Below are 16,785 nucleotides of genomic sequence, written 5' to 3'. Positions count from 1 at the left end.
TTCACAGACCACAATTTGAGTAGCAAGGTTCTCTATAAGACATAGTCCTTGGCCTTAATACTGTCATAATGACAAGACCACCAGTTATGATGATAATGAGGTTTTCTCCGGTCACGCTTTTAAAATCACAGTACCCCCAACCCCTAACCCCTTACACAAGGGGCTGTACTGCATCCCCATAACACTTAACACCACCCGTCACACCACCATCTCTCAGGGCATCTAAGATGCCTCTTGCTGTGAGACACACCATTAGTTTATGTATCATTAAAAAGAAAAATAAAGGTTACCAATTAAATGACATGATACCTTAACGACAGTCCTGAATCCATTACAAAAATCAGTGACACCAACCTCTCAATGTTTTAAAATTTTTCATCTTTCCAAGGAGGTTTGGCCATTTCTCTTGCTCGTACTGGTGCTGATGGGCTTCTGGTAGGGGTTCCTTCTGTAATTATTTCAGTAACCAAACACAATACAATTGCATGTTCCTTGCGGAGGGCTGATTAAATATGTGAGTGCTGCTTTACAATTAAAAAATGGAATTATCATGATACTCCGATGATAAACGTTCACTTCACTAACATCAAAAATGCTCTGTGGTTCTAGTCTCATCCCCTTTTGCACACATAATGGCAATGCTGAAGCTGACAGAGTGTAGTGTTAAGACATTTAAAAGAGAAATTAAACTCAACACGTGTGGCTCCAACCATGCACATAACTCAGCAGAAGTGACAGCTGTATGATTAGCTCTAATGATGTTTACACAGGAACACGCAAAGACAATCACATCGTGGCGACTGCCTCCCCAAGAGCACGCGTAGGATGGCAGCTCCATCAGCTGCAAAATGTACCCCAGCACCAGATACTAACACGGGGAGGGGCTGCATTTAGAGTTCAAGAAATAAGGCATTCATTTGGCCTGTTTTCATCCACTGCCCCAGCTAGAAGGAAGACTCCTTGAGGGAAGGGATGTTTATCTTTCCTGCTCTCTGCTCTATCTTCAGAGCCCAGAACAGAGCCTGAGGTCAACTGATCAATAAGTATTTGCTGAATGAATGGTTCCGTTCTGCCCTGGACTTGGTCGAATGCCAGGATTGCATCTACCCAGGCTGTATTCTGCAGACAATCCTAAACCCACATTTTGCTCCTTATTATGCAAATCTTACCTACAATAATTTGGCACCTAGATACTTCATGAGTCAGGTGTCACAAGCAAAACATACCAACATAACTTGAACCTGCCTATAAAACTTGAATTCTTTTCTTAAAGGATTCATTTGGACCTCAAACCCAGTCAGCCACCAACATTTGTTGAATGCAGTGGCTGTTACATTCAGGATGCTATGCTGGGTTCTCAGGGTACAAAAGGCACAAGGCAGGTCAGAGAGTTCAAGGATGTTTGTTAAAGGACAAGGACGTGGACTTTCCCTGTTAGTTAAGTGCTGACCCAAGTCAGGACCGATCATACCTATAGCTTTTGTTTCGTCTCCAGTCCTGTGCTTTAGAAAAAGGACCCGGCACTTAGATGAACTTACTGTCACCCCCAGAATGTTCTTAATAATTTTATCTTTGGCCTTAGGATTTGTAAGGAGCCTGATGGGACATGGGCAGAGGAGATGTCGCAGTCTGTATGCCCCCCACACCACGCACAGAGGATTCCAACTGTCCCACAGGCACAAATTGCCCCACTGCTTCATGGTGACTTTAGTTAATGGTGTGTTGTGTACTTGAAATTTACTAAGAGAGTCGATCTTAAGTGTTCCCACCAAAAAAAGAAAGAAGGTAACCATGTGAGGTGACAGATGTGTTACTGATTACAGCAATCATTTCACAGCGTATCCATACATCAACCCATCGCGCTGCACACTTTAAATATACAGTTTCATTTGTCAATTACACCTCAGTGAAGCTGAGACAGGCATGCAGGGGACTTGCTTCAGACACAAAAAGAAGGCAGTGACATTTTAAGAAACATCAACAGCCAAGGAACCCTATCATGTCTTTTCTTAACGAATGTGGGGAAATTGTAACGTATTAGCCAACTGTTCACTAAAAACGACGTCACCAAAGGAAAGGGAAAGATAAGGACAAACGATAGTTCCTCTTCCTTTCAGTCCTTCCTTACTCATCAGTAAAACAAAAGCAGAGAGTGTTGGTAGGATGTACACATATCCAGAAGTGAACTAAAAGCAGCTGATTCAGTTGTGTTTACTCTTCTGGTAAGAAGGAAATATCTATCCACGCATAAGCTATGAAATACAGATTGTGCAATTTTAGTGATTCCACATACGAGTTAAATGCTTATATTTGCATTCTAAACATTTTGCATGATGTAAAGACGAACAATAAAACCCACGGCAATAACTCAAAATTTAATTTTGCTTTACTTAGAACAATATTCAATAGCAAGTAGGAAGCAAGTGTGACAAGTCAAGAAAGAGAGACCATGGGAAAAAGGAACGAGTTTTATATTTTAGTACCTTTAATGCCACTTGTTTCCCGCCTTTAGAACCAGGGCCTTACATTTTTTATTTCACGTTGGATCCAGCGAATTATGTAGAATGCTGAGAAAGCGCTGCGTTGGGAGTAGCTGGCACAGGTTGGGGGTACCTGTGCTCTTCCAGCATCCCTCTGAGATGCATGACCATGAACCCAGCTCCACTCCTACTGCCTGTGCACCAATCTGCATGTGGCCGGATCCTCTCTAACAACAGCCTCTCCCACCGTTGCCATTCTTCTTACAAATTCCTGTAGGCAAATGGGAGCCACTTACAGGGCTCCGGGACTTGGAAGGAACACCTTCCACTAGGGTACCACCTAGACTGGCCTGCATCCTTTAGATTCCCTGTGCCTGGGCCCTTTACCTGCCTCCTATTCTCAGACGCATCCCTCTAGCAAACTGCTTCACATCTGCACCTTTTAGACAGGGGTGGTTCCTGTGCATTTTCCAAAAGTAATGGCTAAAAGCTGCACGGTGATACCTGCCAAGTTCATCGAGGAACCTGCAGAGGACCCAGGGGTGTCACACCTTCAGCCGTCTGCGTTTCTATCTACGGCCCCAGTTATCAGTTGGCTCTCTAGCTAGGAAGCTGTTTGTGGCTTCCCTTCACTGGGAAGACTGAAGAGTCCGGGCCCAGCCTCTTCACGTTGTGGTTTCCTCCGCCCCCTCGTTCTCTCAGCCAGCACTGCCCAGCAGCCGTGTGCTCTGTATGCTTTCTGTCCTTTACAAACTGAGGCTGTGGCCTTTTTAATCTCATGCTCCCACAGCGGTGCTATTTTGTTCTGCGCCTTTCTAATTAGCCAGGCTCCCTTCCGCTTCCCCTGGCGTGCCAGTTTGCCCTTGAACTCAGCATCAAGCTCTGGGGTTAGCCAGCGTGGGCACCTTGCTACCCTCCCGCTTGTCTTCCTGCGCACCCAGCCTGGGGACCGCACACCCGCAAGACGCACGCGCCCGAATGCGGGCACGCGCAGGAGGTTTTGTGTCGGCCGCCGCTGTCGTGCAGAGTGGTTCCCTGGCCCTCTGCACACATCGTGTCATTTAACCCTGTGAGGAGGAATTACGTCACAGAAGACCCAACGGAGGCACAAAACAAAGCTAGGAAGTGATGGTTCCTTGTGAGTGACGGGGGCTCAAACCCCAAAGTCCATGCTCTCTACACCGCGCGCCGTTCCGCACGTGGGGAGCAACCACGGAAAGCGCATCTTGTGTGCCAGGCACACGACCTCATTAACAGCATCGCCTCCTGGCCTCCTCAATCATGTGTTCTCCACGGTGTCCTTTTTGTTCTCATTCTTTACCTAGTGACATTTACTAGGTACAGATGGAAGCATTTCTCTTCCTCTGGTTAGGTTTTCCCTTCCACCCTGTGGAACTATATCTGGAGCGAATCATCTCCAGCCCATTCCCAGACATGAGGGTCACTCAAGGAGGTCCTCCCACCCCAGGAGGGGTCCCTGGAGCTCCAGACCTACTGAGCGGCGACCTCTGGTCATGGGCCCAGGAATCCGCATTTGCATCTGCGACACTGTCATAGCCAGCATATCTGGGAAGCCCTGAATCTTTTACCTTTATTCGTGTTACCTAAGCTTGTGCACAGGAATCACCTGAAATCTTACAGAAAGCAGGTTCTGATCGGAATCTGCACGTTTGGGGCAGGGCCTGAGAGTCTCCAGGTCTAACCATCTCCCAGGCGATGCTGACAGGTCTGCAGGTCTGCAGGTCTGCAAACCACGCGTGGAGTACCAAGCGTCTAGGTCAGTGATTCTCAGCCCTGGGTAAACATCAGAGTCACCTGGGGAGCTTTTAGAGCTAAGCTGCCTGGGCCCTGCCCCCAGGAATCATGCGACTGGCCTAGAATCGTATCAGTGCCCCCTCAGGTCAATGATTTATTGAAGCTGACGTGCACTGGTTTGCAAAAGTCTGTTGTTAAGTTTTCAGGAATTTTATGAGCCGGTTGGTAAACGGAGCCACTGTTAACCATTAAATTATATAAACTTCAAATTAAATACATTATATTAAAAGCAAAGATAATAACTACTCAAGACATCACTTTATCATTATTTTATAACACTTAACGACTTCTATGCTCTTGAGGTTACATCTGTTGTACCTGTACAGTGGAAGTACTCTGTCATAGTGTGCTACTGTGTATTTCTTCCCAATGTTCAGTGATATCAGTCGTGGCAGGAATACTTACACTTCTAAAATCTGCAAATCTTACAAAGCAAGCTTCACTTTCCCAGAAAACTCGCTGTTAAATATTTGCCAGTGAACCTGCAGTCCTCCAATACCTGCCTGCACCATAATCCCCTGGGGGGCCTTGATTTAAAAAAAAAAATACAGACAGCTGGAGACTATTTAAAACTTCCTGAACCAACTCTCTGAGTGTGGGACTTGAATTTTTTTTCCTGGAAATTTTTTTAAACAAGTGACCCAGGTGATTTCTTGCCTACAATGACATTACCTTAGAATATCAACTAAGTCTTCCTAATTGGCAAAACTCGAATTGGATGGAGACACTGTTCTCACTGGCACCGTTATCTTGTTAAGAAATCATTTTCCATGCATTTTGAAAAGACTTTGATCTGGGATCCAGTGAGTCACTGTCCCATCCAACTTCTGGGCAGAGCACTTCTCCCCCAGACCCCAGTAGAAAGAATCCACAGGAAGCTCAAGGGAGGCCTTGTCCCTTAAGTGTCCTAGTTTCTGACCCCACACCCCAAAGTATCAGCCTCGGATTTATCCTTTGTCAAGATGGTCTGTTGCCCAGAATTTTCCATGCTCAAATGTCTCACCAGGCTTAGGTCCAAGTTCAGACCCTTCTGCAATGGTTGGAGAGAATTAAGAGTCAGGAAACCAAATGACTAGGATGTACAGTTCTGCTGAATCACGTGATCTAAAGCTTTACTGGAATTTGCCAGTGTTTGTCCATCATGGAATGGGCGAGTGTGGTCCTTGTGGGGACTGATCTCATAGCCTGTCTAGTGAACAGTTACTAAGCTTACTATTTCCCTCACCTTAGGCAGGCACTTACATTTAGTTCCTCTGCTTGTTCCTACAGAAACCCTCTAAGTAGGCATTTCTGTCACTATGTTACAAATGATGAAACTTGCCCTGGTGAATGACATTCCTTAAGTCTTCACCTCTAACCATGGGTATTAATTTTCTATCCCTGTGTAACAAATTATCACAAACTTAATGGCTTAAAACAATAAAAATTTATGATTTCTCAGTTTCCATCCCTGTGTCTGGAGTCCAGGAAAGGACTGACTCGGTCCTCTGCTCGGGGTCTCCCCAGGCTGAAATCAAAGTGTGGCTGGAGCTGTAATTCTCACCTGAGTTTCTGCCAAAGCCAAATGCCAATTAGAATATTATTTACTTAGTTTTTCTTTAGGTAAACTCATTTTATAAAAGCTCAGTCTGTCCTAAGCAATAATGTCAATAGGAGTCCGTTCGATGGTCAAGTTCTTTTTTCCTAATGATACATTAAAATAAACATCATTATTTTTTAAAAGTTGTAAGGGTCCCATCTAAAATCATCTGTGCACCAGTTGTACCCACATCACACTTTAGAACTTCTCACTGGACCACAAGTGGACTTCTTGACACCTCAACCAGCACTAACAGGTCCTTACACTTACAGCTGACTTCTCTTGCTGACCAGCCGCAGCGAAGCTACTGAGTCCAGGCTGCCAGACCCAGGCAAGCGCAGGCCTGGAGACAGGGCATGCTTTTCCATACAGAAGCCTCCATGAATTGGATACACACATCAGCCCCAGAAATGAATTTCCACAGCATGTCCTAGAGTGTTCAGAGATGTTTTGAGAACCTTAAAAAGTATCTTCCAGTACAATATTTCATTCACCCTTCACAAACGCTGAGGTAGCTCCCATCATCCCCACTATGCAGGCGAGGAAACTGAGATTCAGGGAAGTGATAGGACAGACAAGTGTAAATGTCGGTCCTCTGATGCATTCAGAGATGTTTTCCAAGGCATCATCACTCTTTCCTACACAACTTACTAGTTCTCCTCTAGTGGCCGTTTTCCTTTCTCTCTTGGTAATAGAGCTCACAGATTTTGTAGCTGAGCACATGGCTACCAGGAATAAAGACTGTATTTCCCAGCTTTCCTTGCAGCTAGGAGTGGCCACCTGACACTAGCCAATTGAGATGCGAATGGAAGAGATGTGTGTGACCCCCAGGAGGAGTCCTTCAAGAAAGTGGGTATATCAGATTTTGCTCTTTCTCCTTCCAATTGACTGGAATGCAGCCATGGTGGCAGGAGCTTCAACAACCCTCCTGGACAATGAGGTGACCTTGGGAAATGGGGGAAATAGATGCCATGCACAGTGAAGCCACAAGCTAGACAGATCTTCAGTCCCTGGGGATTTTTTGGAGCCAAACTGCCCTACCAACCCTACCTTCCCTCTGGACTGTTACATGGGAGAGAAATGAACCTTTACCTTGTTTAAGCCACTGTTATGTAGGTCTAAGTTACTCACAGCTGAATCTTTTCATAATAAGTCACAGCAAGGAAGGGAAACGCCAAGGTTTCAATGTCCCCATTTTACAGATCAGGTCCTGTTTTCTTGGAAACACAACACCTGGTCCACAGTGGGGCTGTGGCAGCAAGGGAGGTACTAAGTCAAGGCCCACGGGTGGTTCCCTGTAAATGCTCATCCACTTAGGTGGAGCCTGAACCCAATCTCAGTACCTGCCACCTACAAGCCATCTGGCGCTGCAAATCCATCCCTTCTGACAGCTCCACTTAATGATGTGTTTCCTGTAAGCCAGCTCCTCACCAGCAATTAAAAAAACAAAATCAAAGCAGCCCCACCGAGTATGCCAGGCACTGACAAATACCAGATCAAAGCCAACCAGGCTGGCAAAAGTGACACCTTCTTCCCCGAGCTCTTTCGAGAATGTGGGAAACGGCAGATGACGGTAAGAAAGGGGAATCAAAACCTCACTGGGGTTGAGGGGAAAATGAGCCCAAGCTAAATAATGCCCACGCAGAGATGGCAGGGAAAGGAGGAGTAGGATTTTGGCAGAAACATACTGGACAAGCACCGAAGGTATTGTTGGGCAGAGGAAAGAAAGAACTGTCATGTCTTACAGCATCTCCAGTGTTGACGCAACTCTACTGGGTCTATAATGCTGGTCCAGCCCCTGGAATTCTGCCACGACATTTTCCCACTTCCCGAATTATTATTTCACACATCAGTGACAGCTGGAGGTGGAATCCTTCCCAGTGGCAGCTGCCTCCAGCCCTAACTCCCCACTGGATTCTCCCCAAGTGGTATCCAGCTGTGCTGCCAATGTGCAATTTCTGGATTACTGGTTTTTACTGCCCCTTTTCCATTAGCTCCAACAAGGGAGACAAGATATTGCTGGCCCACTGGAAGGAAAAACAATTAATTGAAAGTCAGTATCCAGAAATGGAGAAATAATGGTAACTATGACTAGTGTTTATTTATTGCCTACAATGTGTCAGGCATCGTGCTGGGTGATTTACATCTTTAGTTCAGTAACGATGGCTGATGTTTATGGAGTATCTACTATATACCAGTCATTATGTGACACATTTTCTCGTGTATTAGCTCATTTGATCCTCTCAAAAACCCTACGAGGTAGGTACTGTTCTCATCTTCATGTCTCTGGTAAGCAAATGAGGCATAGCGGTGGGGAGGTTTTGCAAAGTCGCACAGCTAAGAAGTGGCCAGAGCTAGGACTGACCCGACACAAAGCACTTTCTATCACTGCAAGGGTGAAAATCTTGAACGAGTACAGATAAACAGGGGGCGGAGACACTAACACATTTATTCATTCCCACCACCAGCTCAGCTTTATCTTTCTCCACACACTTATCACTATGTCATGACATGTTCATGGTCACATCCTGAATGTCAGTTCCATGAAGGCAGAGACTTTTTTTCTGATTTCTTCACTGCTATATCCCCAGCTCCTAGAACAGTGCTGAGCACAGAGCCAACGCTCAGATAATATCAGAGAAGGGAAGGAAGAAAGGAGGGGGTGGGGGGAAGGAGGGAATATTCAGTAGCATGGAGCACTGCTCGGAGAAAAAGCTGCTGTGAGCGCCGTGTCACAGAGGAGAGGAGGGCTAGGCAAGCAGGTTAAGGACTAAGCCATGGGCCCAGGCTTGGGAGCAGTTACAAGAAACAACTCTGAAACAGAATGATTGGAAACAAAGGCCCACATGACCACATGGAAGATAACAACATTGACAGCTGGCCCTAGTCCAGGGGAGACAAGAGGAAGTGGTGGGGACAACAGCCAACTGGAAAACCATGTCCTCTTCAAAGGGAGTCATGGCGGAGGGGAGACCAGGGTCAATGCCAGCCAATTTTTGCCACATAGGAGTACAGCCTTCAAGCCAGATTTCTGTGAAATAGCCCAACTTTTTCTGATAGTATCAAATTCCAAGTTGTTGTCATTGTTACTCAGTGCTGTATGAATAGGAGTACAGCTTGGTTGGAATAACCCTCCCACACATAATTATAAAATCTAAACAATGTACTTTACTTGTTTTTCACGTAATTTTTTCATTTGGTTTGTTTTGCAGGGGGAGGTAATTAGGGTTTAACAATTTTCTTTCCTTTTTAATTTTTAATGGAAGGGCTGGGGATTGAACCCAGGACCTCATGCATGCTAAGCACACACTCTACCTCTGAGCTCTACCCTCCCCGCTAAGCAAAGTGCTTTAAAAATAACTACCTGAAGGCTCTGGAGAGCAACCAGAAGTCAAAAGTATAGGAGACTCTGCTTTTAAAAACAGGAATTGAATGTGGGGGATTTGCACATTTAAGGCTTTTTGCCTGAAGGCACTCACCAATCTGCCAGCAGCTCAGATGTAGCCATGGCTTGAGGTGTCATGGGCAAAAAACAAACAAACAAACAAAAAATCAAAAAAATAAATAAATCTTTGAAGAAATAAGCCCCAAACTGCCCACATTTGGTGAAAGACATTAACTTACAAGTCCAGGAAGATCAGCATACCCCAAACAAGATAAATCACCGTGAAAATCACACCTGGGCACATGACAATCACATTCCCGAAATTCAAATATAAAGAGAAAGTCTTGAAAGCAGCCAGAGAAAACCACCATTTTACATACAGAAAAATAATCCTATGAATGATAGCTGCCTTCTCATTAGAAATAATACAGGCCAAAGGAGAATGGAATAGCACCTTCATGAGGCAAGAAGAAAAAAATCCATCAACCCACAGTTCTTTGTTAGGGACACTAATTATTCTTCAGATGAAAGCAAAATAAAGACCTTTCAAATAAACGGAGACTGAGAGAATTGATCACCAGTAAACTCGTATTATAAGAACTGCCGTAGAAAGTGTTTCATGCGGAAGGGAAATGACACCACAACTCACCACTACAGCAAGGAATGCAGATCACCATAAGTGGTATAATGTGAGTCCTGAACAGTCCTGCTGACATTATCTCATCAAAGACGTGAAAGAGCAGCCTGATGAGGAAGGCGTATGTGTGAGATCTTGTCCTGCAGACAGTAAGTAGAGGTTTAACCCTCTCTAACATCTGTGAATGCAGGGGCTCTCCGAGGACAGGTGGGCGAACCCCAAGAGGGACCTTTCTTCTCCCTTCACTTTCTGATCCCTACGGAAGACCCACCCGGCCCGTCCACAGCCCCTGAGCAGTGGGGGTGAGGCTGGCATAGGAAGTTTCACGGGCTCTTACTGCCTCTGTGCCTGCAAGCAGATTGAAAGTCTTTCAAGCCCAAGGCAGTGCACTATGAACAGGGAACCGATAAGACGTCAACTGCTTGTTCTAGAGGAAAAGTCCCGAAGGATTCAGGAGACCTGAGTTCTGGAATCTTCTAGACTCCCTGAGACGGTTCTTCAGCCCCTCCCTAAGTTCAAAGTAAATCAAAAGGGAGAGACTGATTGCGAGAACAAGGGTGGTCTCAGCCTTGCCTCCCGTGCTGTGCACTGGGTGGAGCAAACCTGCAACTGCTCATTGGAAATGCTTGAGGCTCTTTAAAAAAACAAAGAATTATTGTGTAGAAAGGTCCTTCTCTTACACATACTCCACTATTTTCAGGGTGTAAAAATCCAAAGGGAGGCTGGGTTTAAAACACTTAGGATTGGCAAGAAGGTGGAGAAATTGGAACCCTTGTGCTTTGCTGGTGGGAATGTAAAATGGCGCAGCTGCTGTGGAAAACAGAATGGTGGTTCCAACAAAATTTAAAAATAGAATTACCATATGATCCAGCAATCCCACTTCTGGGTATAGACCCAAAAGAATTGAAAGCAAGGATTCAAACATGTATTTGTACACCTATGTTCACAGCAGCACTATTCACAACAGCCAAAAGGCAGAACCAACCCAAATGTCCATCAGCAGATGAATGGATAGACCCAATGTGGCGTATTCATGCAATGGGATATTAGTCAGCCTTAAAATGGAGGGAAATTCTGACACAATCTACTTACTACATGGATAAACCTTGAAGACATTATACTAAGTGAAACAAGCCAGACACAAAAGGACAAATAGGTGTATGATTCCACTAACATGGGGTACCCAGAGTGGTCAATTTCACGGAGACAGAATGTTGAATACAGGTTACCAGAGGCAGGGGGAGGGGACAATGGGTATGCGTGGTTTCCTGGGTGCAGAGTTTCAGTTTGGGATGATGACAAGGTTCCAGAGACGGATGGTAGTGAAGGTAGCATACCAGCATGACTGCGCTTAATGCAGTGCACTTACAATGGTTAAAATGGTAAGTTTTATGTTCTGTATATTTTACCATAATTAAAAAAAAACTTAAGAAAAACACTTAGGAGCCCACGGGACACAATGAATCTTTTGGACTGAAATATGCATGGAGGGTGGTCTCCCGTGTCCCAGACCTCAAGGGTAGCGAGACGTCATTCAGAAGCCTTCAGGCAGTAGGAACAGTGACTCTGCCAGGGTCATATGAGGTCATTTCCTTGATCTAGAGCCCCTCCCTCACTCGGGGCGTCTCTAAGCCAGGGTTCCCTTTTGGTGGCTTCCAATGTGCCCCTTCCCTCCCACACTGTCTCCCCAAGACCAGGCACATGTAATAATATTTCTTAATACAGCCACTTACTGGGTGGATTCATTTAATCCTCATGAGCCCATGAGGTGGGTACCATTGCCTTCATCTTACAGATGAGGAAACTGAGGCACGAAAATGTTCAGCTGTGCGCCTGAGGTTTTACCAGCAGTTGGAGACAGAGATAGGATGCAAAAACCGACCAGCTGGCCATGGGCCATATTCTTAATCATAACTCCTGTCACTAACCTAAGAGAAGCCGTGCCTCTCACTGAGGAGGGAAGGGCCTGCCAAACCCAGGAGAGGGTTTTGTTGATGATTTGTTCGAGGTCTTTGTGATGTCAGGCCTCGAGCCGCTACAAGGACGCCGATGCCAATGGCAGCTCCCTTGTTCTGAACGCTTCCCGTGTCCCAGGAACCACCTCTTTCAATCCTCACAATTCTGCCAGGTGGGTAGATACTGCCCATTTCACAGATGAGGACAGTGGGGGCTCTGAGTCATTGGCTAACTTGCATGAGCTGACTGAAACCCGGGTGTAGCTGATTTAGAATCTCTACCATCAAACCCAGCAATTCTCAGCTGGGGCCTCTTTTGCCCCCCAGGATGCTTGGCAATATCTAGAGATGTTTTTGGTTGTCTGGACTTAAGGGGAATGCTACCGGCATCTGTGAGTAAAGATCAGGGTTGCTGCTAAACATCCTGCCATGCACAGGATAGCTCCCCACAAGGACCTCTGCAGCTCCGAATGTCAGCGATGCTAGGTTGAGAACCCCGCCCCAACCCTAAGCAATGAGTAAGAGCAGTGCAGGGAATCTCCGGTTTAGGTTTTTAAAAAACGCTCCCAACATCTTAAAATCATGCCTCGGCACGTCGACTGGCTATCTCTGGGTGGTGGGAACGCTGGTGAGTTTTATTTTCTTCTTTTGGCAAAACTGCATTTTCTAAATTATCTTTGATGAATATGCATTAGTCTTGTAACCAAATGAATTTCAGCTGTGTAAAAAAGCCCACGGGCTCCAAGTCGGAGAACCCTTCTGGGCTGCCATTTCGTCCCCTGATGCTGAGTTTCAGGAAGATGAGTCAGGGTCGTCTGGCTCTGCCCCTTAGCAGACGCTCAGCCCGAGACTTGGCCTCTCGGAGCCTGTTTCCTCGTCAGTGACATGGAGATGATAACCTCTGGGAAGGTGCCCCGGTGGTCCCTCTGGACGCCCGGCCAGGCCAGGTGCCGGGCGCTGGGAGTTGAGCATTTCACACACATTCCCTCAGTTAACTCCCCACAAGCTCATGAGATTGGACACTGAGCCTCAGGAAGAAGAAGTGGCTTGCACAGGATGCTGGTAAAACGGAGACTCAAACCGAAACGCTGGGCTCCTGCAGGCCTGTTCTTGATGTCCACTCTGCACCACCCCACCTCCTGGCTCCACACCAGCCAGCAAGTTAGGGACTCAAGCGGCAGCACTTCTGCTGCTTCTGCTCACGGAGGCACTTGGCCAGCTCCGTGTGCAGCTGGTATCCCGGCACGCCTTGAGCACAGAGGGCTGTGTTGTGTCCATCTTGCTCCATCCTTCAGGCCCAAGGGGATGTGGGACAAACCAGCTCAGTAACCCACCTGGGAATGACGCAGGAAGCTGCCTTCCCTAACCTTCCCAGGCTGGGTCAGACCATCAGAGTGGGGTGGGGGGGCAGCCGACTGGGAAACAGGAAAAAAGCCAATGTTGAGGCTCCGAGGAGGTCGGGTGCAGCTCCTCTGTCTTCTCTCCGCCTCCATTGTGCTCCTTCCCGTGAAGATGTTACCCTGCCCTCATCAGGCTGAGGGCTGAGCTCAGATGAGCCCTTGAGCACCTGGTGCTCCACCAGATGCTGCCAGGCAGCTCCAGGCTGTGACCCCGCGAAGACAGGGCGGGCAGAGTTAGTAGATGTTTTAGTGTAAGTATGTCCCATGCATACTTATACTTTAGAAATTATTCGTTGTCTATTTGAAGTTCAAATTTTACTGGGCACCCCATATCTTATGCAGCATCCCTACGTGGAGGACAAGGGCCAAGGACTACGGCGCTGGCCCTTATCCTGACGACTCTATTTGGACGGGGTCATGGCAATCCCTCTCGTATTTATGCTGGGGGCTGAACCCTCCCTGGCTCAGCCTCTGCATCTTTCCCAAAGGCACATTTGTTTACTTCCTTTCCCTGCCCAGTATCCTCCCTTGGCTCCCCACTAGCCAAAGCTAAAGGCTAAACTCTGACCAAGTCTGTTCTCTGCACTGCTGCACGCCCGGGGACCAGACACCGAAGGGTGCAGGGACCACTGGCAGAGTGAAGAGATGCGCCTTTCCAGGAGACTGGCCCCACTATCTCCAGCCTCGTTGCTCCTTCCTCCCTCCATCCCTCCCTCTCCCACGCATCCTGCTGGGGCCACACGGAGCTTCTTTCACCAGGTCTGTCTGGTGACAGAACTGGGATCCGAGCGCTGTCCTGTGCTTCTAACCCCCACGCCCACCACCCTGATTTCACTGCCCCTTGAAACAAGGGCTTCCATCTAGTAACAAGAGATGTGGCAAACTTCTGCAAACAAAATTCTGTACCAGGCAGTCCTCAGTGAGGTGAGGTTGCCCTGCTGTTTCTATTTGTGCTGAGAAGCTAACTCCCCGAGGGAGAGGCAGCCACACAGCTTTCCTCTCTGTCCCCAGAGACAGCCGTGTAGCATCAGGCAGCTGAATTTTGTACCGGAATGCTCTCTAACAAAACTGATTTACCTCCATTCTTTCCACACTTCCCCAGACAAGGACCCAATCAACTGAAATAAAAGTCCATCAGTTGTTTTTTTTTTCTCCATTAACTGTTGGCCAGTGAACCCCTGTGCTGGATGTTGGGCACAGGTAATCAGGACCAGGACACAGCTCATGGCCTAGTGCAGGGGGAGAGTCAAGGAGACAGGAGAATGAACTACTGGGCTGTGCTGTGATGCACCACTGGTCTGTGCGCAGGGAGTTACAGGACCCCACGGATGGCACCCTGTCCCACCTGTAGAAAGCAAAACCTACCATGAGGCATGAAGGATGAGTAGGAATCAGCCGGGAGAAGTGGGGGTGAGGACAGAGAACAGTATGTGCAAAAGGCAAGAAGAAAGTTTAAGGAAAGCCCGCCCTGAGGACCAGAAACCTCAGCATCCCTGAAGCAGGGACTGTGCAGCGGGGCGGTCAGGATGAGGACTTGAGCCTGAGGGCAGTGGGACGCCACGGAAGGCAAGTACAGAGACACCCTTACTGCCCCCTGCTGATCCAGGGCTCCCCCTCCCTGCCCACATTTCCCAGCCCCTGGCAGCTGGCTGGGGCCACGTGAGGAGGTGGAGAACGAGACACACGTGGTGACTCACGGCTGGGGAGACGCTCTGGTTGTACAGGCTTAGTAGGTATCAAATTAAAGTTGGATCAGAAATATTTAGGTTTGGAGTGAGCATGAGCGTCTGCAATGAGTTCATGCCCGTTGGATTGCTATTCCAGTCTCCGTTCCACAGGCTGAAATCGCTGTCTTGTACTTTGCGGTCACAGGGAAAGTAAGTGGTGGGACCGAAAGAAGACCAAGGGGGCTGGACCATCTCCAAGGCAGCCTCGACTCAGCTCCCCGAGGAGCGACGGGAGGACCATCAGGGCTTGTGTTCTCACTGTGCCACCACTGGTGGACCGCAGCCCCCTGGTCAGCCCCTCTCCCCTCTGCCTTCTGCACTGGGGTTTTTCTGAGGCTCCTTTGCAGTCTGGGGTGGGATGTACCCTCATCCTGGCCAGTGAGCTGTATGAGCAGGTCTCTCAAAGGTTGCTAGAAAGTGCATCTTCTCAAATCAAAAGACATCAGCTGACAAAGAGCCTCTTGCCCATGACCTAGGTCCCTCCAGAAGAAGGTAAGGACATATGTCTGAAGGTTTGTCACCGTCTCATGACTCTGAGATGACAAATCTGAGGGCAAAAGGTCAATCTGGAAAGGCCTGGGTCCCTAGTGACTCTCCTATGATATGAAATCCTTCTGTTCTCCAGGCCTCTTGTTAAAAGACAAATATTCTCATCCTTTTAGCTCCTGTGATCAGGGTCTTTGCCACCGACAGCCTAACACGCCCTCACAAATACGCTTTTCTCCTTCACAAATGCGATCTGTCAATAGTGTCAATGGTGATCTCGGCCCAGGAGGATGGCCCCCCCCCCGATGACTCACGAAAAAAAAGCCAGTTGTCTCTGTAGACTAATTGTCATATCCACCTTGGATGTGTCTGGAATCTGACAGGCGGAGAAGCTGGAGCTGGCATTTTTGCATCTCCTTAGTTTGGAATGTTGGCCTCTGTTCCTGCAGGTCATGGGCCTTCAAGGTCTGTGTTTAAAACTTCACAGCCCCATGCCTGGATCTGAGGCTGATCTGATGCCAACCGCTCTCGTGTCTCACATCTCCTTCCCGGAGCCCAGCATTCAGCCCCACGGCCATCTGTGAAGGGGCTTTACAGGCAGGCTTAATCATTATCTATGCTTTCTGCATCTGCGGGAGGCAGCCAGGCCCATGTCCAGACCGCCGTGGCCTCCTGCATACACATCCCTGTTCCCCCAGCCAATCAGGCCCTCCATCCCTCTCCTTTCTGCCTCAACAGGCAGAACCCTGAGCCCAGCAGCTGACACACCCGTGTTTACTTCATTTGTTCATTATTTTGTCTCACTGCACAAATGCCAATCTTACATTCATAGAAAGTAAGAGTGGAAGGGACTTTAGAGGACAGTGGGCAAGGGCATTCATTTTACAGATGGGAGACTGAGGCCCAGAGAGGAGGTGGAGTTGGCCCGTGCTTATGCTATGACTTAGCAACAAAGCCAGAACTAAAACCCAGGCCCCCCTGGGTACGGAAAAACCTCTTAAACATAAACCAGGCACCAATACCTACATGTACATGCAAGTATTACAATAAAGTAGAAGGGTGTCCCTTCTTGGCTTTGAAATGAGATCACAAAGAGCTTGTGCTCAAGTGACATTAGGCGGAAACCCTACTTAAAGTGCTTGGTTATTTAAAAGGCTTAAGGCCTCACGTAATCGAAAAGTCCGGAGACACACCCACCTGGACCCGGTATATTAAGACATCCCTCTTCTGGATACCCCATCTCCTGGCTCTGCTATCCGCCACGCTGGCTGGTGGGTGGGGTCTCCCCACGAGGTGGCAGGACAGCCCTCAGCATCTCCAG

General features: G+C 47.7%; 1 long non-coding RNA gene across 1 annotated transcript; it reads right to left on the bottom strand.

The window, feature by feature from the left end:
- Positions 1-2,463: 2,463 nt before the first annotated feature.
- LOC140687315 (uncharacterized) lies at positions 2,464-3,488 on the bottom strand. Its single transcript, XR_012061517.1, has 2 exons — positions 3,334-3,488; positions 2,464-2,751 (listed from the first exon to the last, which is right to left on the bottom strand). It is a non-coding gene; the product is annotated as an uncharacterized lncRNA (long non-coding RNA).
- Positions 3,489-16,785: the final 13,297 nt, after the last annotated feature.

The sequence above is a fragment of the Vicugna pacos genome, chromosome 19, assembly GCF_048564905.1.
Source record: "Vicugna pacos chromosome 19, VicPac4, whole genome shotgun sequence".
NCBI lineage: Eukaryota > Metazoa > Chordata > Mammalia > Artiodactyla > Camelidae > Vicugna > Vicugna pacos.
Note: the sequence above shows the minus strand (reverse complement) of the source record. Positions and strands in the feature narration are given on the sequence as shown.